The sequence below is a fragment of the Mustela nivalis genome, assembly GCF_964662115.1.
Source record: "Mustela nivalis genome assembly, chromosome: 12".
Taxonomy (NCBI): domain Eukaryota; kingdom Metazoa; phylum Chordata; class Mammalia; order Carnivora; family Mustelidae; genus Mustela; species Mustela nivalis.
Genome location: NC_139031.1, coordinates 88,538,599 through 88,563,461, shown reverse-complemented (window position 1 = coordinate 88,563,461; position 24,863 = coordinate 88,538,599). Strand labels below are relative to the sequence as shown.

Below are 24,863 nucleotides of genomic sequence, written 5' to 3'. Positions count from 1 at the left end.
CACCAAGCATATTAGTTAATCCTCTCATTTGAGGATGGGAAATGGGGGCCTTGCAAGGAAGATCAGCTTAGAAAAATCTACAAGCACACTGGGTATATACAATCGGAAAAACAGGTTTCCTACCAAGTATTTCTGGGCAGCTCCACTCTCTAAGCTGAGTCTTTGCTTTAATAGTCTACACTTGGGGCGCCTGGGTGGCTCAGTGGGTTAAAGCCTCTGCCTTTGGCTCAGGTGGTGACCCCAGGGTCCTGGGATCGAGCCCCGCATCGGGCTCTCTGCTCAGCAGGGAGCCTGCTTCCTTCTCTGTCTCTGCCTGCCTCTCTGCCTACTTGGGATCTCTGTCTGTCAAATAAATAAATAAAATCTTTAAAAAAAAATGTTTTAATAGTCTGCGTTTACCTGGGCTCCAATACAAACTGTAAGGTATATGTAATGCCTGCAATGGCCAGCAGGGGGAGCGAGAAGTCCATGTAAGGAACAAGATTCCAAAGTATTTGGCAGGAAGCTTATGACTGAAAACATGGGAAATGGAGCAAGATCACAACGTGCATTCAAAGCAACAGCCCAGTGAGGACAGAAATTAATCCCTGAATCAGAAACATCCACGCAGGTAATGTAGGCCACAGCCTGCGAGAGTCTGGCTGACCTGAAGTTCTTGGTGTGCTGTGTCTTAGCTGGGCAATCTAGAGTAAGTTACTCAACCTCCCTAAGCCTCAGTCTCATTAGCAAAATGGGATGAATAACACCTGCTTTATGCTTTCAGGGAAGGAATCCATACATATAATGTTGGATATTCGATAAAGTGTATTTTTGATTATTCAGTGGATCAGTGATTTCTTTTATGACCTTTAAAAAATTAGTCTGGTTTCTGGGCTCCCCTGGAATCTTTTGGAAACTCTGCTGGCCCAGCCCTGCTCCAGCACTAGCAGGAGACGGGGCTGCTTTCTGGGAAGCTGGGGGTGACACCGAGGAGCACTGGTCCCAGGAGCAGGAACTGGGCCCTGGTCTGGCTTCCTCTCCCCTCCACTGCCAATCCCTCTTTCACTCCAGTGTGTTGAGTCATGATTTGCATAAAGTCATGTTCTCATCCACGTCTCAGCCCAGACTGACTGCATGAAATTTCTGTTCACTGACAGTTTCTTCCCATCCTCAATGTAAGGAGCACACGATGCAATTCAGTTTTGTTAACACTCTTGTACAAAACTTCTAAACATACACAGGTTACATTATCGCATGCATATATATCAAACATATAGCATCTTCCAGGCTTTTCTCCAAGTGCTCTTGATACAAATGTATGTGCCCTCACAGAGCTCATTAAGAACACAATAGACCAGCCACCCTGTGGTCAGAAAACAATATGTATAGAGTGACCCATGTAGGGGTCATGAAATTGTAGGACATTCATGATAAACAGATTCTCTCTCATACTGTTCCCAGATGGCACATCACAGCCAGCTGAAATAGAATAATAAGCACTAGTATGTGTGTGATGATCTTGTCCCTGAGACAATATTGCTGGTGACAGTTCTTCTGTCACTGCTATCATCATTCAGATGTTTTGATATATAACAGGTGCAATCATCAGGGGAAGCCGAAGGAATAAATGTACATTTCTGAGCTTGGACCCATCCTGTCACCACACTGAGCACAGACACAGACCCACAGGCCTGCATCCCACAGGCCCCAGGAGACTTGACATGAGGACCCAAGAGAAGAAAGGGACAATGGATGGAAGAGGCTCATATGAAGAGAGCACTGAGAGCAGCGAACAGTGGTCACCAGAAGAAAGAGAAATGACACAGATGAAATGACGTAGAATTTAAAGTATCTGCTGTGACCACAGACAGAGAGGTAGAGAGAGAGAGAGGAAGTAAAATAGATAAGAGAGATGTCAGTAGATGAAGGAACTAGGGAGTAGAGATGGGCGGACAGATGTCAGAAGATAGAATTATAGAGACAAATGAGAGACACAGAGAGAGAGAGAGAGAGATCAGGAGGAGACAGAGGAGACGGAGAGAGAAAGAAAGCAGGAGAAGGAGACCCAGCTAGAACGGGAGATGGAGAGAAAATGGTGCAGAGAGATAGACAGCAATAAGACAGAAGACAAAGAAAGAACTTGGATAGAGCCATGGGGACAGGGGGAGGTGAGGAGGGGGTCCAGTGGGGGCAGGGACACAGAAAGGCAGTGGGAGCAGCGACAGTGCCAGTGAGGAAGCTGGGGACCCCCGGGACACGTGTCTGGATCCAGTGTCTCATTAAGGGGTGCATGGGGGCCATTTCCTAATTCTAAATTCTCTCTGATTTTCCTGCACTTCACGGTGGTAATAATTCCATAGAGAAGAGCCGTCATGCATAAGCTCTGTGCAGCCTGAAACCTAGTCTGGATGGAAGCAGGCAGGGAGGGAAGTGGTTGATTCTTTTACTATTGTGTTATTTCTGTTTTCAGTCGTTTCTCAACTGGGCCCTGGTACTTGGAATAAGAAATGGTATTTGATGCCACTACATAGATGCTAGGAGTGCTCACTTCTGGATTAGTATTGTTTTCTTTTCTTTTTCTTTTTTTCTGGTGGGTAGTTAAAAATTAGTATTTTTTTTTAGAGGAAATAGAATCAAATTATAGACCATAGAGTTTTTACTAAACATGAAAAATTATATACTTGCATTTTTCCCTTACACTGAAATGTTGTTTTCTAATACTATCAACATGAATTTATAAAATTTATAAAAATACAAGTAAACAACTGTATAATCACCACTACCGATACAAGGGCCAGAGGGTGAAATTTAAGATTTTTTCACTCCTTCTTTCTCTCCTTGCAACAGTTCTAGGATCCTCTGTGCTCCATGAATAAGGTCTAGTGTCAACAGTGCACAATTTTCAGTGCTGTAGTCTATGATTTCCTTTAACACTCTGATGGAGAAGATTGCCGTTATGTCTGTTTTATTCTAATGATTTTCCTTGAAGCACCTAGGTGGTTCAGTCCGTTAAGCATCCAACTCCTGGTTTATGCACAGGTCGCCAAACTGTGGAAAGAACCAAGATGCCCTTCAACGGACGAATGGATAAGGAAGATGTGGTCCATATACACTATGGAGTATTATGCCTCCATCAGAAAGGATGAATACCCAACTTTTGTAGCAACATGGACGGGACTGGAAGAGATTATGCTGAGTGAAATAAGTCAAGCAGAGAGAGTCAATTATCATATGGTTTCACTTATTTGTGGAGCATAACAAATAGCATGGAGGACAAGTGGAGATGGAGAGGAGAAGGGAGTTGAGGGAAATTGGAAGGGGAGGTGAACCTTAGTCTCATGAGAGCCTATGGACTCTGAAAAACAATCTGAGGGTTTTGAAGGGGCGGGGGGTGGGAGGTTGGGGGAACCAGGCGGTGGGTATTAGAGAGGGCACAGATTGCATGGAGCACTGAGCGTGGTGCAAAAACAAGGAATACTGTTACGCTGAAAATAAATAAATAAGTTTGCCTTTCCAAGAATTGCAGATAAGCAACATAATTTTGTAATTTATGTCCCAAATATTTTATAACACTGTGTTTCTTTCTCATTAACTCTGGCAACCCTATGTGAGGCAGACTTTTGACTTTATAGGAACAGAAATCCTGTCAAACTGACTTGCTATGTATGTACACACATACACAACCACACATACACTTCGAGGAGAGCCAAAGTGGACCAACATAACTGACCTCAATTTCTTTTAATACAGCAAGTTCAATGATTACCAAATTCACTCACCTTTTAAAATGAGCCCTTGGTGAAGAATGTCCAAAAGCCTGTCATTCTCTGTTGTCTGACAATACTCATGTGTACCTCATGGGTTTTATTATTCTCATGGTTACAAAATAGAGTTTAGTGTTTGAAAGGGTCCTGGCCCCATGCCTGACAGGGGGTGGGTATGGGTGTTCTGCATGTAGTGACTGAGTTTGAAATGCCAGGTCCACATGATGAGAGATGCACACAGCAGAGAGGAAGGTTTGGGGGTTCTAATCCCGCCTCAGCTGCTCACAGTCCTGTCATATAGAATGAGTCACTTGCATTTTGACAGCAGTTTTCTCATCTTTAAATATGAGGAACGATGAGGGTTCTGGAAGGAAGACTTTCCTTTTGTTGGGGAAAGACCTTCCTCTGCTTTTTGGTCCTTCTACCTAGACTTAAAATCAAAGTGATATGAGACAGATTAACAGGAGAAAATCAAATTTAATAGGCAGGCATGTAAGAAGTCCAAAAGACACAAGAATTCTGAAGACAATGAGGCAACAGGAAGCTTTTAAGAGCTAAGGAGAGGGGCAGGGTCTGAGGATACAAAGGAGCCAGGATCGGGGGAGTGAGAGGAGGTGTTTGGAAGAACAAGATTGCCCAGTTATGCAGATGATTCCTCAGATGAAGGGGAGTCTCTGTTAGTAGCTGTCTTCCTGCCACAGGCTCTCCTTTCCAGGGTAAATATCTGCTGTTTTGGGAGAGGCAGAAGCTTTCCTGCATCTGCTGGATTTTGATTATTTTAATTCAGAACAGTCTTCATGCTGAAGTGGTCCATCATGGGCAGCCTGTCCTAGGTCCCCTACATTGTCCATCTTTAAAAGTCTAAACTTCTGGGGCTCCTGGGTGGCTCAGTGGGTTAAAGCCTCTGCTTTCGGCTCAGGTCATGATCCCAGGGTCCTGGGATCGAGCCCCGCATCGGGCTGTCCACTCTGTGGAGAGCCTGCTTCCTCCTCTCTTTCTACCGGCCTCTCTGCCTATTTGTGATCTCTGTCTGTCAAATAAATAAATAAAATCTTTAAAAAAAAAAAAAAGTCTAAACTTCTGTGATTCCATAGCAAAGGATGATTCCCCAGTATGCTCCTTACGACTTGGTTTTAAACATGGGGCTACTTGTCTAACAAAGAGAAATTATTTTTAACCGTTTTTTCAACACAGTGTTATAAAGGTTTAACTTGAAGATAAAAGGAGGAATATTTTGTGCACAGTCTTCTCATCAAAATGTATCAGTGACTTTCCTGGTTTGGATTTTCCAGCTTTGTCCTTTCCACTAAGAGTTAACCTCGCATGTACAACCAATTTATTCCCATGACTAAGGGAGGAAGTCAAACTAGATTAGATCTCACATTCTGTGGTCAGAAGGGAGCTGTCCCAGGTCAGAGGAAGCACAGGAGCCTCTCAGAGTTTCAAAGTTCAAGCTTCAGCACCTGGCTCTTTGCACAGGGTCTGCCTGAGTCCACACCTGCTCTGAGCCCCTGTCTCTCCCCTGGGGCTGAGGTCAGGGGGCATTAGAGCAGTTTCATTCAGGGCAGCATTGGGATGACCTGGGGGGACAGGAAGTGCTGCTCCCTCAAGGGCCACCTGATTTCTCTCTTCCTGAAGACCAGTGGGGTCTTGTTCAGGACCCTCCACTCTCTACATGAGTGGGGGGTGAAGTCTTGGCTACCCTTTGTGTCTGGCCCAGAAGGTTTCCCTTATTTTTTTAAATATGTGCATCTTTTAACAAATATGACCTTTCAGCACCACTTACACAAGAGCACAGATGTACCCCAGCAAGAAGAGGAGTAGACGAGCACAATTGTCACCTTTTGAAATGCGTTTCCAGGCCCAGGATGGATCCATTCCTCCCTGGGGTGTCGAGTCAGCAAACTGAAACTTAGGTAACTTACCTGTCCCTGTAAATGCTGCCCTTGACCAAAAACACAGTATATCCCAACGAGGCAGGCATCAAACACCAGGAATCTATAATAATTCCCCTGTTCTAAGTAAGATCAGATATGCAACCCCAGCCAGTCTAAGCCAAATAGTCTCTCCTTATTCTCTAACTGACTTGCTATTCTTCCCTGTTTCCCCTTTACTGCTTCTAAGTCTCTATAAAACTCCCTCTTGCCCAAGTTCACTGGGGAAAAGTGTCCCCTGCTTGTGAGAAACTGAACTCCCCAATCCATGGACTGTTCTCCTTTGAGTAAAGGGCACCACACCCTACATACTGAATCGTTTCACTTTCATCACCTGACACACAGAAGAGAGTATTTGGCTGGAGGTTTGACACAGACTTCATTACACACTAAGTCTGGTCATGGCCAACAGGTGTATGAATAAAAACAGTAATTGAGAGAAATAGAGTTTTGAATGATGACAATGTGGCATAAAATTTATTTTCATGAAAGAACAGATGGTTGAGGATTATCCCCCCAAAAATAAGACTTACATATTGGTAGAAATCTAGAAAAATAGAAAGAAAAGAGGTCACCCAATTTCTCACCACACTTATTGCTCACCTTCTATTTTCAGACTCTGTCCACCTTTCATTTTCCTGTGCAGACGTCACCCCCATTGTCACTCTCTTTTCCGCTTAAGATTTCAGCACAGCTGCCCTAGACACCTGCTGAGGGTCTGAATTATGGCCCTGGATTATTCTTTAAGCAAAGTATCCTAGTCAACACCTCACCAGCTCAGCATAACCTCAAGGCCTGAATTTTGGGACCCTTGAGCCTTGAATCTTGGTAGGAGCTCAGCGTGTGTGCCTCTCAGTGTTTACAAACAGAAGGAGCTCAGGAGCTGGGTCTGGTAGTGGGTGTGAAGGGCCCAAACCTCCTGCCACAGCCAAGTCCCCTTCCTGGCCATTTCCACTGCCCTCTCCCTCCAGGTTGATAGGCTATCATTAGCATAACTGATGATCATTGCAATACCCATGAAGCCCTTGTATACTGTCACAACTAAAAGGGAATGTTCATTCATTTGAAGGTCAATTGACCTTCACCTTGACTGAATTGAATCTTCATTTTAGATGTATTTCTCAGCTGACCCTTCCTGAGGCCCTGCCCTTAATATTTCTGAGAATCTGACCCTGGAACTACAGGACCTGCTCTACACTGCCCCCTGGCTCAATGCAGCCCTCTTCCTTTGAACCCTCCCCACCCCTGATTTTATAAAACTAATATTTCCTGAAATTCTACACTATGAGGACCCCAGAAATCATCTGCTGCAACAGCCCAGTTTTGAGGTAAAACAATCCCCAATATTTCTTGAGCATTTTCTCTATATCTGGGGCAGGCTACCTGTTTGTTCACATTCCCTGCTTATTCTACACACAACCTAATGTGGTCCCTTTGACATATTAGGAAAAGGAAGAGAATAGATTGCCCAAGACTAGCCAGATATTATGGTTACCTTAGGGCATTTACATCTTCTGAGGAGATTTCTGGGAGAAATACTCCAGTGCTAGCTCAGGGGGCCTGTTGCCTCTTCAGCAGGCATCTTTGTTCTGGGCTTGTCCCTGCCTCCCAAGCAGCCTGCACACCCATTGCTCTATCAGCACTGAGTGGCCATCTGAGGCTTGAGATTTACTGAGGTTTATTGAGGTTTATTCCCAGTGAGACCTGCCTCACATCCCCACCTAATTCCCTGTAGGCATGCAGCCTTGGAAGAGTTATTTAAAATACGAGCCAGGCTATTCCCATTCTAATATAGCAATATTTATTCCCCAGGGTCGTTTTCAGGATTTGATCAAACAATTAGTGCAGTGCCCAGGTGTACTGCTCTTCAATCAAGGATTTCTATTATCACTGGTGCTCTCATTGCACCAAGATTCCTCAGTGTTTCTCAGCAGCATGACCACTGATGGTCTGTCAGCACTGCCCTCCTTGTGGTTAGACCTGTCCCAGCCCTCTGGACCCACCCTCACTGCAGCCTCTCTCTCACTAGTTACCTCCAGGCCCCTCAGGGAATCCGACGCTCGGCCCTAACAGAGGCTGCCCTCTGCCACCTCCCAGGCAGTCTCCTCCCAGCAGGAGCAGCTGCGAGGTCCCCCTGGGCTTTTCTCTCCCTGGTGGGAAGGAGAATCATGCTGGGTCCACTTGCCATCTTTTGTGCCCTCCTGTTTTCCGGTAGGTGCTGTCTCCCTCCCTGGTGCAGGATGGGTGAGACACCATCAGGCTCCTGCTGCCACCTCACCACTGTTTCCCTTCCAGGTGGCCACGCAGTGATGAGGCTGGAGCAGCCAGCTGTAGTCGTGGCATGTGAGAGCACCTCAGCTACCCTGTCTTGCACAGCCAACACCAAGGTCAACTACATTCACTGGTACTGCCACCAGGAGGGAAAGTCCCTCCAGCGGATCCTCCATCTGACCATGGACCAATCTGTCGTCCACTGGGATTTGGTTGAGAAAGCAGAAAAAGTCACCGCCATAGGGGCCAAGGATGGTTATAGCTGTACCCTGTTAGTGTTGAAGCTGGAGAAGAGTGACGAGGACATGTACTACTACGCTTTCTGGGAATACCACAGCCCTGTGATCTGACCAGGTGCCTGAGCAAAAAGGTCTCTGTCTCCCAAGGCGCTCCATGCCTGGCACCTTCCACTGGCTCTGGGTCACTGGGGTTGCCCTGGGGTCAGCCCTCAGCACCCTGCACTCCCCTAGCACTCCCTCCATTGGTCCACTGCACAGAACCCTGGAGGGCAAGGAGCCCCTGGTGTGCAGGCTGGCGCAGACCCAGGGAGCTGTCCATCTGGAAGGACTTCTCTGAAGATCGTCCAGTGCAGCATTTCTGAGGCATTTGATGGGGAATCTGTGCTGCTCAATGCAGGAGCCACTAGCCACTAGCCAAATGTGGCTCCTGAGCTTCTGAAATGTAGCTAGTTCACTAGTTCAAGCTGAGAGGGGCTGCTTGTGCGACATACAAACCATTTTGTCAAAGACTACAAAAAGAAGATTAAATATCTCATTAATGATCTCTATAATGAGTGCATGCTTGAAATTACTTCAGATATCTTGGATTACTAAATAAAAATGGTTTTAAGGTGAATTTTACTTCTTTTTTCCTTTTTTATATGTAACAGCCATGCAATATTTAGTTTTGGCTCCTCATTTATTTACATTAAATAGCACCCCAGTACACCGGCAACTGAGAAATCTGACTATGCCCTGAAGAATGTGCAAATAAAATGTGGTGCAAGTAATGTCAAGGGTGACGGAATCTTTGGAGATTTACCACAAAATGGTTGAAACTGAGGTTGGATGTCACCTCCTGATTCCAGTTTCTAAGTTGCTGTTCCACCCACTGCTTGTTACTTTGCAGTGGAGACTCAGTGAGCAGAAGCACAGTGAACGGTAGGGCTAACTTCTCAGCACCCCCATGCACTGGCATGCCTGGTGCTCAACTCCTGTGGGGGGACATGATCCTCAGGCAGCATGATGCACCAACCCTGGGTGAGACCCGGGGCCCTCAGGCTTCCAATTCTCCTTGCATGTGACTCCATATGGAATTTGGGGGCCAGATTCCCCTGACTTCTGTTCTCTCATCTGTAAAACAAGGACATTTCATGGTTAAGATTACATGACTGGTTTCTGTATAAAGCAAAATTACACAAATAAGATATTATTATATTCACTACCTTCTCATAAAGGTAGTCAACTGATTCAAAAGAAAGAAAGAAAGAAAGAAAGAAAGAAAGAAAGAAAGAAAGAAAGAAAGAAAGAAAGAAAACAAAACTGGTATTACTGATCCTCTAGCCCCAAACAGGAAAACACCTGTTGTTGTATCTAGGGAAGAAGAAAAATCTCTCTGAGGAGGCCCAAGCTGAATTAAACCCATTTTCAACTGAAATTTCAAAGTCTACGTACAGCTTAGTTGCATTGCTAAACATGATGCCTGAAAGTCTACATGATCTCAAGGAAATTGGTCTCTAGGGTTCACGAACTCCTCATCTATCCCCCTGAGAATCTGTTTTTTGTAGTGGGAGATTTTTTTTTTAATTTTTTATTTTTTATAAACATATATTTTTATCCCCAGGGGTACAGGTCTGTGAATCGCCAGGTTTACACACTTCACAGCACTCACCAAAGCACATACCCTCCCCAATGTCCATAAACCCACCCCCTTTCTCCCTCCCCCCCTCCCCCCCAGCAACCCTCAGTGGGAGATTTTTAGTTTAGACATGCTCTGTTTTGAAAGACCCCGACTAACACCCTGACCTTGTACTGAAGGCCTGGGTCGAGACTAACATCGCCAGCGTGTGCAGGAAGGGGAGGGTGTGGAGGGGCAGAAAGTTATGTTCACTCTGTTTTGGGGGGGTCTTCCTTCATCTGTCTCCCCCATTTCCTATTACAACCAAACCTCTTCCTCTTGTTGCACCTTCTCAGTGCCTGACTCCACAGACAAATATCTCTGAGACCCAATATTACCATTTAGTTACAGAGAAATTTGCTAAGTATGAAGACTCATGAGACATCATTCCAAATCAGCTAAAATCCAAGTTGCCAACATGATTCTGTAGTGTCTTTGAGTTACACATAAGTAAAAGGACAGTGGCCTTGTGCCTGGAGCAAACAACCCTGTGGTGCAGTGGAAGCAAGTCCAACTTTAGAGACATTTACTGCCCCTGCCCTTCTCCTCGTGGCTAAGGTGAGCTTCACCAAGGACACTCTGGTCACACACAGCAAAGGCAAACCAGGCAAAGGCCAGTAAGCCCTCCTGTCCTAAGTAAACTTTTGCTAATTAAAGGGTCGTTTAAATGTCTGACACTGAAAGCTTCTTATTAGAGTGTAAGGCACTGAGTACAGTGGTGACTCCATTAATATCTGTTGAAGTGAAATTGATATTTTGACTATTAGAGAGGGTCTCACATTACCTCATGGGGTGGGGGATTTTGCATAGATGAATGCTTGAAATATCCTGATGATTTGGGCTCAACTCATTTATTTCATTCCTGAGGTGGGTGAGACATAAGGTGTTTGAATAATTTGACCAACATTATGTTATCATATTAAAGCTGATTAAGAACACCTAACATATCAAGATTTCATAGTTACATTACCCATTATCAAGTGACCATGCATAGTAGTACTCTATAAAAATTGATGTCTGTTACCTCAGAGTCACTTTGTGAAAATCACAGTTCTGAAAATGGCCTGGCACATCCAGAATTTCATGTTGACACTTTGGTGCTGGGTGCTCTTTATGTTCAGGTTCAGGAATGCGGCCTGGGGCAAGGAAAAGGGCACAATTTCAGAGAGGTCACCTCTAAACTTGGGGTCGGCATAGTTTTTTCTATGTCTCTTCCACATTTCCTGAATTTTCACATAAAAACCTTGTATTGCTTTTGAATTTTGCTTTAAAATTTATTTGACAAAAAATTCACATGATCCTTGGCCTCAGTCCCTCGGTGGTGGTGGATTTTATATGTATGTGTGTGTGTGTGTGTGTGTGTGTGTGTGTGTGTGTATTTATATGTATATTTATTTATTTATTTTTAAAGATTTTATTTATTTGTCAGAGAGAGAGAGGGAGAGAGAGCGAGCACAGGCAGACAGAATGGCAGGCAGAGGCAGAGGGAGAAGCAGGCTCCCCGCCGAGCAAGGAGCCTGGTGTGGGACTCGATCCCAGGATGCTGGGATCATGACCTGAGCCAAAGGCAGCTGCTTAACCAACTGAGCCACCCAGGCATCCCGAGATATATATATAAATATATATAAATATATATATATATATATATATATATATATATATATTTTTTTTTTTTTTTTTTTTATAATTTTATTTTATTTTTTCAGTGTTCCAAGATTCATTTATGTACCACACCCAGTGGTGTATTATATAGTCATGGTCAAGATTAAGTCTCCAGACCTTCCTGGCAAGAAGAAGAAGGAGCTACTTAAAGGTCAGGAGAACTGGAAGGAGAAGCTGTCCAGCTATGCTTCAATAAAGTGCCAGGAGGTGCTGCTGCCAAGCTCAAGAACAGAGTTGTTCACAAATCCATCACCTGTGTTCTCACCATCATCAACCAGACTCAGAAAGAAAGCATCAGGAAATTCTACAAGGGTAAGAAGTACAAGCCCAAGATAGGGATCTACAGCCCAAGAAGACATACACCCGGCTGCTGGCTGAACAAGCAGCTAGAGAACCTGAGGACCAAGAAGCAGCTGTGGAAGGGATAGCTGTCCTGGCAGGGACACAGTCAGGCCCTGAGGACCGGCATCCATGAAACACAGGCAAACTGGGGAAAAAAAGAAAAAATCATTCACTAAATTCTTTTTTTTGTAGGGACTAGCACACCCTTTTAATATGTTTTTAAATATTTTTAAGGTTTAAAAAAGTGTTTCAAGTTTGTAGTTCCTAGTAGGAAAACATTATCTGAATGAATACTCTAATGGCAAACCATTGTAGAATGTTTCAGTTGCATGGGGAGCAGAGGGGTAGGGATTCTCTTCACAGCACCTCAGCTCTCTTCATGAGAAGGTCCGAGGTACACTGGTTTGTATTATTGCGACATCCATTAGGTGATCGAAGTTGCTTTTCCTTCAGCAAGGGCTTTATTTGTCAGAGGGCATTATGCTTGTCCTCCAAATTTGGCTGACAATTTACTGATGAGATTCATAACCTTTGGGTTGCTCTGATATTTTGACATATTCGCTGGGTTCTGGGCCACATCCTGGAAGGCCACCATAACTTCTGGATCCTGCATGGCTGCAAGAACTTCCAGATCACTAAGAATTTCATTGAGCCCAGGCATTCCTGCCATCCCAGGCATCCCCCCTGCCATGCCAGGCATTCCTCCAGGAAAATTACCAGGCATTCCCCCAGGAAAGCCACCTGGGAAAGAGCCCTACTGAGCTCCTGATTGTTGTCTGGCTTCTTCCTCCCTCTGGGCTCTCTCATGTTCTTCCTGAGCCTTCTTAACCCTTTCTTTCTTTCTTTGATCTCTCACTCTTCACGTTTTTGCTCATATTTTCTCCGATGTTCAGCAATTTTCTGGGCCCTCGGTTGAACTTCTTTCAGCATTGCACTAGCATCTTCATCATAATCCAGTTTACAAGCAAGGGCAAGATCATGTGCTGCTTCTTCCCAATGGCCCAGAAGTCTATGTGATTTCCCGCGCCACTTAAAAGGCTGAGCTGAATCAGAATTTATTTCAATAGCTCTGCCACAGTCTCGAATGGCAGCATTTGACTTCTGTAATTTTATGAAGACACTGGCTCTCTTGGCATACAGAATGGCCAAGCGAGGATTTAGTTTGATGGCATCTGTGAACAAGTCAATGGCTTTCTGTAGTTCACCACCATTTAGGGCATCAATGGCAGCCACTTTTTTTATCATTTGCCTGATCCATCATTTCCTTGGTTATCTCTACATTTTCATCTCCCATTTCTTGAGGGGCATCGGTGTCTGGTTCAATCACAACTTCATTGTCAATTTCTAGATCACTCTCCTCACTTGATGGTTCATCTGTCTTTATGTTTTCCTCTGCCTTCTTACTATCTGGTTTTTCTTCCTTGATACTGTCTTCTGATTTCATTTTATGAGTGGCAGGTGGTATTTTACCCCCCCCCCCCCCGCCACGCTCTCCACCCACTCCTGCAGGAAACGCATTTCCTTGGTGTGCAGAATGCTCGGATCCTGCTTACACATTTTCGAAAGCCCAAAGTTGGCTCACTTTGTGCGGGTCCATGGTCCAGAGGCAGTGGCAGGCGTCAGGCGCGGCTGAGGTTGTGACCCGATTCCAGGCGTGGGTACTAGCTCAGTATGATCCTGTGGAAGGGGTCATTCTTCCACAGAATCACTACATTCTTCTTCTTTTTTTTTTTTAATTTTATTTATTTATTTGACAGAGAGAGATCACAAGTAGGCCGAGAGGCAGGCAGAGGGAGAGGAAGGGAAGCAGGCTCCCTGCTGAGCAGAGAGCCCAATGCGGGGCTTGATCCCAGAACCCCGGGATCATGACCTGAGCCAAAGGCAGAGGCTTAACACACTGAGCCACCCAGGCACCCCTCACTACATTCTTAATACTAAGAATCACTGCATATTTTTGAGCACTTAGGCACAACATGTCAGATTTGATGGTCAGGAAGGCCTGTAATTGGCTCTGTCCTGATCACTTTTCTCCCCTTTCCTCAAACAACCTTGGTTTCTTTTACAAATTTTCTCTCCTGATTCCCATTGACTCTCTGCCAAGTTAGAGACAAGGTTCACCCTTGAGAGAGCTCAGAGTAGCTTCTGGGAAGTGTCTTTTCCTCTGTGTAGGACAGATATCAAGTACGATAGAGAGGATCACAAATATCCAGGCTTCTTATTAACACTGTAGTATAACGTCCTTGCTTTCTTTAAGTCTCTTTTCTCCACATGAAGGTGCAGGAATGAGATCCTCTCAAGCAGAATGGCAGGCAGTTTTCAGGCAACCATAATTTCTTTAGCAAAGTTGTTTGGCACTTTCATTGCCTGAACACATGACCTCCTAATTTCAAGGAATGTTGCTAGAAAATCATTTTCACTTGGAGATTGAGAAAAGATAAAATTTCAGTTAATATTCCATTATATATATATATGTCTACTACATCTTCTTTATCCATTCATCTGTTGATGGACATTGGGGAGGTGAATGCCGTGAAGTGTGTAAGCCTGACGATCCACAGACCTATACCCCTAGGGCTAATAATACATTATATGTTAATTTTAAAAATTAAAAAAAAAAGAATCACTACTAGATTAACCAATACATAAAGCTTGCCACAGACTCTTCTTAAAACTCATAAAAAATATATAAGGTAACTAGAAATACAATTTAATAAAATACATGCAAAAATGTAATGGAGAAATTAATAATTTATCCAAAGATATAAATGAAGACTTAAAAACCTGGATAGCTATATTTAGGAATAGAAAGAATCAGGAACAATAGCAATTATCATCTCTTAAAGTATAAATTAATGGAATTCTAACAAAATCACATTTTTTGTAGAAATTCAAAGGTTATCATAAATTTTACCAACTTCAGTTATATCTGGTCACCTGTAGAGACAGATGTAAAGAGGAAGGGGTAGAAAGTGTGTCTTTGTTTATATCTATAATATTTCATTTATTTAAAAAGAGACCTACTTTTGAACATTTAGCATTAAGTGAGAAATAAATCTGTATTGTGTTTAAAAAAAATCTCAATTAGGACTCTGTGTGTCCCCTTCTTTGCGGACACAGATTTCTCTCCCAAGTACATTTTCTTTCATTCCTGAGGTGGGTGAAACACAATGAACTTGACCAACATGGATTCCAAGGGGCAGAATTCTCTGAAATTTTCTGTGGCTTTTTTTTTTGTTTGTTTGTTTTTTGTTGTTTTTTTTTTTTAACCAAGAGTCAGCACTCCATGTTTTTCTACTGTGCTCTCTGCACCCTGGGGCTAACCTCTATGGATTCCACTAATGAGCATCTTTGCTCTGATTTCTATTGACTATTAGCCAATTGAAACTGAAGTTCAAAGAACCATCCCCATGTCACCTGACATAAACATTGCCTCTTGGGCATTAGATTTAGCCTGTGGATCCAGGGACCGGGGAAAAAAGAAACAAATTTCTCCAGTGGGTATCTAGTATGAAAGGAAATGGCCACTCCCACCTACACCTCTTGGTTCCTGAGCATAAACCTATGGCTCTGGGGTAGATGGCACCATGTGTTGGACCTAGAAAGGTTTCAGCCAACCCAAAGTCACTTGTCATAGAGGGAGCACTGAGCTTACTCTGTTCTCATTTCCCAGTCTCCCATTGATGCTCTCACTGACCGCTTCCAACAACAACCAGAAGATAAGGAAGACCATAGGTGCAGTCCATGAGGGTCTGTCTAGTAATGCCCAAGGCAAAGTAAAGAGAGGTGGACAGTCCATCTGCAGCAGAAAAATGAAGAAATCAAGCAGATGGTCAGATAAGTGGTTTTGCTTGTCCCCAGATTAATAACACATTTGGGGAAGGAGGGGAAAGATAGATTATATCTAAATTGATTCATTTCACTTTCCACAAAGCCACCAAGGTCCCATTTCTAACAGAACAGGATGTGCCCTGTTCCTTCTGTAACAAAACAGGAAGCGGGACAAGTGTTGAGAGATTATTGTTAAGTCTATGCTTTTCTATTTGATGAACTAAGAAAAGAGCAAGTAGATTATTTGTAATGCTTTTGTTCTTTGGTTAAATAATGGATTCTCTGGTATTTGTTGACTTGTTAAGTAAATCATCAACGCATAAGTCAAATAAAATAAATGACATAAAAGAGATATATAAATGATCATAGTGTTTTATGAACCAATATTATGATAAATCCAATTTTGTGTTCTTGATGTTCTTTAATACAATAAACAAGTATATAACAGTGAAATAATCCCAACTCTTATTAAATAATTGAGACTGCAGAAATACCTGCCACTTTTATAATGTCAACAAAATTCAGCCTCTCACATTAGTTATAATTGATTTATCCTTTCAGACCTTCCTCAATCTACTTTCCTGCTATCTGTGAGTCAAATTTTAATTGTTTCAGTCACAAGTCAATAATTCCTAGCTACTATAGTTCTGTTGCCTTTATTTTTCAACTTCTAAATTGAGGTTACCAAATAATTACCAAAAATCTGCAGTTATATTCTGAAAATGGTAGAATTAGAATTTGCAGTTCATGGGTCAACACATTTCTCTGAGTTTACTCCTTTTCTTTGCTCAGCCAAATCAAAACAAAGAATTAAGTGGTTTCTGTGTATAGCGGTAAATGTGCAGACAGGATTTTAGGGAGCTGAGTTCCATATGAAAATGAGAAATATAATGTAATGTTCTGATAAGAACATAATGAAAGCTATTGCTAATTGAGTATTCCTTATCTACTAGACACTATATTAAATACTCTATATACTCTCTGTTACATAATCCTAATAACAATACTTCGAGATAGCCATAGAAGGTGTAGATAACACACAGTTAGGGGTCCACTCTGATGAGGATTCCTCACGGAAGCCCATTGGTTGATGTTTGAAAGACAAAACAGCAGCCCTGGCTAAAATGGTCAAGTTATGCTCCCTTCCTCTACAGCACACCAGGAGGACCTAGCAGGGGGAGAGGGGCAATAAATGTCAGACCCTGAAATCTTATTGCATTTACATAGTTGAGGACACTGAGTGTTAGATAGCCAATAAATCATGCTAATAACATGAGAAATTGGAGTTAAAAGCAGTGGGGGCCCTTAACCATATTAAATAAACTGACAGCTGTTGGGGGGGATGAGGGGATGGACTAACTAGGAAGGCACTTGTGATGAGCACTGGGTGGTATATGCAACTGATGAATCACTAAATTCTACCCCTGAAACTAATAATACACTTTATGTTAACTAAATTGATTTAAATTAATATTTTTTTTAAAAAAGCAGTAAAGAAATAAGTTTGACTTGCAGCTCCACCATTTACTACCTGCATTCATCATAAAAATCTGTAAATAAACTTATTTGGAAGAAAGAATTGATGCTTAGAGAGGAAGAGATATGTTTCTAAATACATAGTCCATGCTTTTTTTTATTTCAGTTTTTCTCCCCAGATATTTTTATTTTATTTTTTATTATTATTTTTTTAATTTATTATTTTTTTTTAGATTTTTTATTTTTTATAAACATGTATTTTTATCCCCAGGGGTACAGGTCTGTGAATCAGCACTCACCAAAGCACATACCCTCTCCAATGTCCATAACCCCACCCCCCCTTCTCCCATCCCCCCTCCCCCCAGCAACCCTCAGTTTGTTTTGTAAGGTTAAGTGTCACTTATGGTTTGTCTCCCTCCCAATCCCATTTGTTTCATTGATTCTTCTCCTACCCACTTAAGCCCCCATGTTGCATCACCACTTCCTCATATCAGGGAGATCATATGGTAGTTGTCTTTCTCTGCCTGACTTATTTCGCTAAGCTTGATACGCTCTAGTTCCATCCATGTTGTCGCAAATGGCAAGATTTCATTTCTTTTGATGGCTGCATAGTATTCCATTGTCTATATATACCACATCTTCTTGATCCATTCATCTGTTGATGGACATCTAGGTTCTTTCCATAGTTTGGCTATTGTGGACATTGCTGCTATAAACATTCAGGTGCATGTGCCCCTTTGGATCACTACGTTTGTATCTTTAGGGTAAATACCCAGTAGGGCAATTGCTGGGTCATAGGGCAATTCTATTTTAAACATTTTGAGGAACCTCCATGCTGTTTTCCAGAGTGGCTGCACCAGCTTGCATTCCCACCAACAGTGTAGGAGGGTTCCCCTTTCTCCGCATCCTCGCCAGCATCTGTCATTTCCTGACTTGTTGATTTTAGCCATTCTGACTGGTGTGAGGTGATATCTCATTGTGGTTTTGATTTGTATTTCCCTGATGCCGAGTGATATGGAGCACTTTTTCATGTGTCTGTTGGCCATCTGAATGTCTTCTTTGCAGAAATGTCTGTTCATGTCCTCTGCCCATTTCTTGATTGGATTATTTTTCTTGTACTATTTTATTTAATCCTCTCTGTAGCCCCATGTGATAACTATTATGATTAATTTCCACTTGACAAAAGAAGACAGTGGAAAAAAGAAGTGACTCATGCAAAGAAACAGAGCCTGCAAATATGAGAACACATATAAGTAAGAGTTGTTCCTTGAAGAAAATATGAGAAAAATGAGATATGAAAATAACAATACCACACACCCATCATTTAGTGTTGCTTTGAATTTTTTTTTACATATTTACAAATAGAAAAAAAGTGCTTGGAATTTTATATATAAATGCATATTTATATATAAATGTACATATAAATGTGCATTTGCGTACTTGGCCTCATATTTTCTTTATTTGGTTAACTTATTATTGTAAGAAATATTGGAATTCTTTAAATTATCTATGAGCAGATTATTTTTAAGTGCCAGAGTTAATTAAACACCCTCCTTCACCACTTAACCCATTTAGTTTTGAAACCCATTTATGTTTTGAAAATTTATCAGATCCTTAAAATGTTACTGTGTATGTTTTTAATGACCTATGAAAATAAGTACCCTCCTATACTACTTACTCCTTTGGATGGCGGCTGAGTTATTTAATTATTTCATATCTGAGTTTCTGTATCTGTAATTGCTGCAATAAATATTTTTCAGGAATTTAATTATGTTATTACTCTAAAAATGATAATGAACATAATGTACATTCTCTGCCTGGCAGTAATATGTGGTTTTTTATATTTTCAAGTTATATTTTTATTATTATTGAAAAATGGAAAAATGACTTTGTTGAATAGTATTTTAATTGTGGGGTGCCTGGGTGGCTCATTAGGTTAGTGTCTGACTCTTGATTTCGGCTCAGGTCATGATCTCAAGAACTGTGAGATCCATTCCTCATGTCGGACTCCACACTGCATTCTCTCTCTCCCTCTCTTTCTGCCCCTTCCTTTTCTGCCCTTTCGTCCATGTACAAGATTTTGACCACTCTCTTTGTTGTTGATCTATGATATATTCTGCTAAAGCAAGATCACAATACAGAGAAGATACATGATTTTCCTTACCCCTTTCTCCTCCACTAGCAGGTAGGAAGTCTTTCAGATGTCTGCCTGCTGTGACCCTTTTGCCCTTGCTTCTTGAGTGACTGGTCATTCTTTCCTGACCAGGCTCTGCTGGGCTGGGCAGCAGGAGTGGGACCACCTGTGTTTATCGGCAAATGCCAGAATATATTCTGTAAAGTTAACAAACACTGAGGGAATTCAAAGTGACTTAATAGCGCAATCAAAAAAGCATGGACTAGGCGATTCACAGACCTGTATCCCTGGGGATAAAAATATATGTTTATAGAAAATAGAAAAAAATAAAAAAATATATATGTTTATAAAAAATAAAAAATTTAAAAAAAGAAAATGTTTTAAAACAATATTTGATAAATTGCAAGTCCACAACGAATATTAGATGTATAGTAGTTATAAAGCTTATTACTAGATATGAAATACAACACTTCTTTGAAAATGATCATGCCTGTGACATGCTTATGAGACAGTTGCAAAGCTCAGGGCAAGTAGAAGTTGATTTCCAGAGACTGCTCTGACCCCTGTATTCCCAGCAACTGCAGCCTAGTCCCTTCTTGGAAGTACCTAAATTGCAAATAAAATTTAATTTCTTTGAGTCCTAATCTGCCTGGTGACATCTCAGTTAACTTTAGAAAACACAAAATACTCTGCTGCTTGTGTACATATTCAGTAATGTCAATGAGATATTTCAGTGTCCGGTTGTTGTTGTTGTTTGTTTTGTTTTGTTTTTAAAGATTTTATTTATGTATTTGACAGAGAAAGATGACAAGCAGGCAGAGAGGCCGGCAGAGAGAGAGGGGAAGCAGGCTCCCCACTGAGCAGAGAGCCTGATGTGGGGCTCGAGCCCAGGACCCTGAGATCATGACTTGACCCGAAGGCAGTGGCTTTAACCCACTGAGCCACCCAGGCACCCCCCAGTTGTTGTTTTGTTGTGCTGTGTTATAAAAAGTAAAGGTCAGATATTCTATTTGAGTTTTTAATCAACTACAAATCAGACAGACAGACATAGGGGTTGAACCCAGCAGGCATGTCCTCACTTTTCTGCAGTACAGGATTCCAGGGGAGATGGCTAAGTGGGTGTGAGAATTATCCTATCCTGGACTAGATGGGCACATTCACACCAGGAATTCTTTCCAGACTGAGAGCCTTCTTACCCCATCTGCCCAGCACTCACAGGGCACAGGAAGCCCCAGACCTGCTCAGATCTGCGGCTGATCATGAACAACCCCAGGGAACTATCTAGGTTACCACTTCTTCTGAGAAACCTGAACCAGCTCCACCCTCCAGACCTGACAAGTCCTGCTAACAGGGACCTCACTTCTTACCTTGTCACTGGGGAGCCAGCCAGGCCAACAGGATGCCACTGCTAGAAGCTGTCATCTTCTCATCCCTCTGGGCCTGTGAGTTGTCCCCCAGTCACTTCAGTCAGTAGAGGAGACTGAAGAAATTGCTTCCATGTAATTTGTTCATGGGAATTTCTCTTTTTGTTTGCAGTTGGCCTTGGGCAGGCGACATTGAAGCAACATAAAATATCAGTTTCCAGAGCAAGAGATAAGAGTGCCCACATATCATGCAACGTGTTTGCTAAGGACTTCAACAGTGAAACCATATACTGGTACCGGCAGAAACCAGATCAGGAGATAGAATATCTAACAGATGTCATAACAGACCGTGTTCAAGTTCCCTTAGACGGGAAGAACAACAAATTTGAGGCAAGTAAAAACACTCATAATTCCACTTCAACACTGAAAATAAATTTCCTAGAGAAAGAAGATGAGGCCATGTACTACTGTGGCAGCTGGAATTGGATCCACAGCATCACAGTTGCCAAGAGAAGCTGTGCAAGAACCCTCTTCAGGTCTGACCCACCCACATCCTTCTCAATATGGGCAACCGCAGAGGTTGCACAGCTGGGTGCCCAGCCTGAGTCTTGCCCTCTGCAGTATTTCCTGAACTTTATATGAAGACATCATAGATTCTGCTCAGACAGTGAGCCCCATGTAATATCAGCAATTATGGTCCAAATAATAGCAATCTGACACTATTTCCCATTAAATTCAACTGTCTGGAAACTATGAAAATACACCATGGATGGGTCAGAAAAAAATCCATTTGTCTGTTATTTCACTGTGGAGACAGGGAAGTCTAGTATCTGAATGGTTCAGAATGAAGACAGAAAGGGGTCCACATTTAACATAAATATTTCTGGTTATTATTACTTACTGATGTTATTCATGGACATTACAGTTCTTTAGTGGTGCTATAATCTGTCAGATGTAAAAATTGTATGTCTTTTATTAGTGTCTGAGGCCATCCTGAAGGAATCCAATGACCATTAAATCTCAAAGAAAACAATCAGCTATTTTGAGTATAGGAGAGACCAACGTATAAATCCTGTATCCTAGAGGTAGAAGTGGCACATAACTCCAGGTTCAGGGATCAGTGCTGGGATAAAACCAGCACTGCCCCACTGGAAGAGGCCCCTGAGCACCTCAGACATCTCCAGCATGGCGGATATGCCTCTAACTTTGTTAGAGGTTCTACAAAGGGTTCTACAAAGAAACCAAAGATCCTGAATAAGGATCAGATGGTTAAAAAGAAAGATAATACATACTCCCTACATCCCTAAAGAAAATAAAAGTAATGTCCTCACAAATTAATAAAATAAAAGATAATTATTGAGAATTGAGTTTTGTGATTAGTAACTGGTTGGCTGTGAGATTTCAAAAATAGGGAAACAGTGTAATGTGTGAAAATGTAAAAGTCCCCTTTGAAAGTGGACTCAAGAGTCCACTTTCAAAGGATGAGGAAAACCTTTACTTCACAAAAAATTTGTTGGATACCTCTAGTTTCTGAGATCATGACATTCTCTGTTTCTCTTTCTAAGAATCAGCTGGTGTGATCAAATGCAGAGACACTATGGAAGCAGAATGAATTACTCTCACAACAGAGTCAGCCCCTTTCCACAGGTGAACTCGGGATCTTGTGTCCCACACCCTGTCATCATGATTCCTGACTGGGGTGGGTCTCAGCGGGAGGAACCTAAGGGTCTGGGTCTCAATAGGGCCTCACCTGTCCTCTAAGGTGTCTACAGAAACAAAGTAAGAAGACCCCTGGGTGGAATATAGAGCAAGTAAACATAAACCCTTTCCAGGGAGGAGTAAATGAAAGAGGGATTAAGGTTTTCACAGTATGTGCTAAATACTTTACACAGATTATTTGATTAAACCAATAGAGCAGTACAGAACTGCATTGAAGTGGGCACATGGGGACTCATCTCAGGAGATGCAGCTACCCTGACTTTTCAACACACAATAACGGGGAAACACTACAGTGATGAACAGGAGGGAAGAGGGCTCCTTACCTATGAGGTTTTGAAGTGTCAAAGTACTATGGAGCCCTTAAAAACAAGTTTTTTTGCCAATTAAAAGTAAACAAGCATAATCACCACATATTAGCAAGGAAAACGTCAAATACAGAAATGGTTTACATATAGTAAACTCTCCAGTGCATAAAAAGAACAATGCAAAGGAATTCTTTAAAGAGTGGATGTTCCTGGAAGGATAGGCATTTTTAATTCTTCTTGGTACATGTACAGATTTTGTACATTTTATCAAAAAGCTTCTGTTATGTATACATAACATCCAATATTTTATTGATTTATACATTTAATAATGAGATTATTCACGTAACAATATAGACTAAATCTATACTTAGAAGATATTTAATATTATTATATACTTACCATTTTCTGTGGAATAATATTATATTATTACACTGTATCCCCCAGGGTGGGGGAGGGGAGGGGACTGAAACACTATAATTAATCATAATGTTTACCATGGAATAGGAAGTCAGCAAACTGTGTCTATACCTAGCAGCCCCCAGTTTTGTAAATAAAGTTTTACTGAAACACAACTTTGTCCATATGCTTACAAATTATCTATAGCTGCTTCTGTACTACAATGGCAGAACTGAGTAGTTGCAACAGAGACCCACAAAGTCCAAAATGTTACCATTTAGCCCTCTACAGAAAACATTTGCCAGTTACGACTCTATGATACACTGAGAGTGACACTGATTGTTATTTTAGGTTTCCCTATTTCTCAGTGTTTCTTCAATGATTTTTCACACCCTGGAAGGAGCCCTCCACCCTTTCCCACATGAACAACCACCAAATAGGTACATGAGTTTGTGAACAAAAAACCTGATTGGGTGACAAGAGCATGGAGTGTTCGTCAGATAAAAACAGTTCACCAACGAGGCCATAAAAACCCCTAAACTTAGAAACTTTGGGGTGGGGGTGGGCAACTCTCACAGGGCCCCTCCCATTGGGGAGTTTATGTATTATGGCTCAATAAATTTTGCTTTGCTGCCCACCACTCTTCTTTCATCTGATCTACTTCTTCATTCTTTGAAGCAGCATGACCAAGAACTGTGGCCACTCAAGGAAAAGAAGTTCTGCAACACCCAGACAACCTACACAGATCCTCCTCTCAGGTTTGTACCCACCTGCATCCTTCCCTACATGAGCACCAGGAGCAGCTCCTCAACTTGTTCTCAGGGCTGGGCTCCATTTCCCAGGACTTCTTCCTCAACCTCTGAAAACCTGGATTATCTTCACACATTAGGACCTACAGAAACCTAGTCATGTACTCTTTTTTTCTTAACTGTCCAGAGATTACCTGAATGTTTAACATTGCTCAGATCCAAAGAGGAAATCACTGAGTGTCAGGAAACACCTTGCTAATATTACATCACAGCATTCTATAATGTAATATTTATTTTGCCCATTGTAATATGAGTAATTTGAGACTTAGAAAGATGAAATAACCTTCAAATCCTTCATCCCCACTTTCTTCCTCTCCATCAGGTCTTCTGAAGCAGTTTAGCTTTTATTTGCTCTGTATGTACTGGGGGAGAACATGGACAGGAGCTCACAGCCTCTCCTACAGTAAGGATTATAGATCATTCCACACTGTAGATCAGGGGACAGCCTCAGCAACCCACTTTCTTCGCACAAGCCTCGGATCCTCCAAGGCAGGGAGGGGACACAAGTGTTCACACAGACCTTTTCCCCCAGGGTTCTGCTGTGAGCCTAGGGAGGATTGCAGGAGCCATTTAGTCAGAGGTACTGTTCTTTCTCAGGTACTATGCTAAATGCCTTGAAATAGTCTCTCTCAGGGCACCTGGGTGGCTCAGTGGGTTAAAGCCTCTGCCTTTGGCTCAGGTCATGATCCCAGGGTCCTGGGATCAAGCCTCACATCAGGCTCTCTGTTCAGCAGGGAGCCTGCTTTCTCCTCTCTCTCTCTGTCTCTCTCTCTGCCTGCCTCTCTGCCTAACTTGTGATCTCTGTCTGTCAAATGAATAAATAAAATCTTTAAAAAAAAAAAAAGGAAAGAAATAGTCTCTCTCATCCTGTGACAATACTGTGACACTGGTACTATCATGATTCACATTTTACAGATGAACAGACAAAAGCAAAAGACGTTGTTTACTTTGTGGTCACAGAGTTACCGAATGGGATGGAGGGCT

General features: G+C 42.2%; 1 pseudogene and 2 gene segments (V, D, J or C); 2 read left to right on the top strand and 1 right to left on the bottom strand.

The window, feature by feature from the left end:
- The first annotated feature begins 7,917 nt into the window (after nt 1–7,917).
- Nucleotides 7,918–8,298, top strand: LOC309845004 (Ig kappa chain V-VI region XRPC 24-like). The segment is given in 1 exon: nt 7,918–8,298.
- Nucleotides 8,299–12,105: 3,807 nt separating this feature from the next.
- Nucleotides 12,106–13,445, bottom strand: LOC309844788 (hsc70-interacting protein pseudogene; annotated as a pseudogene). Its single transcript has one exon. The product of its transcript is annotated as a hsc70-interacting protein pseudogene (transcript).
- A 6,850-nt stretch (nt 13,446–20,295) lies between these two features.
- LOC309844792 (T cell receptor gamma constant 1-like) overlaps nt 20,296–24,863 on the top strand; it is a 30,091-nt gene continuing 25,523 nt past the window's right edge. Inside the window, exons 1-2 of the C gene segment in view lie at nt 20,296–20,728; nt 20,823–21,143.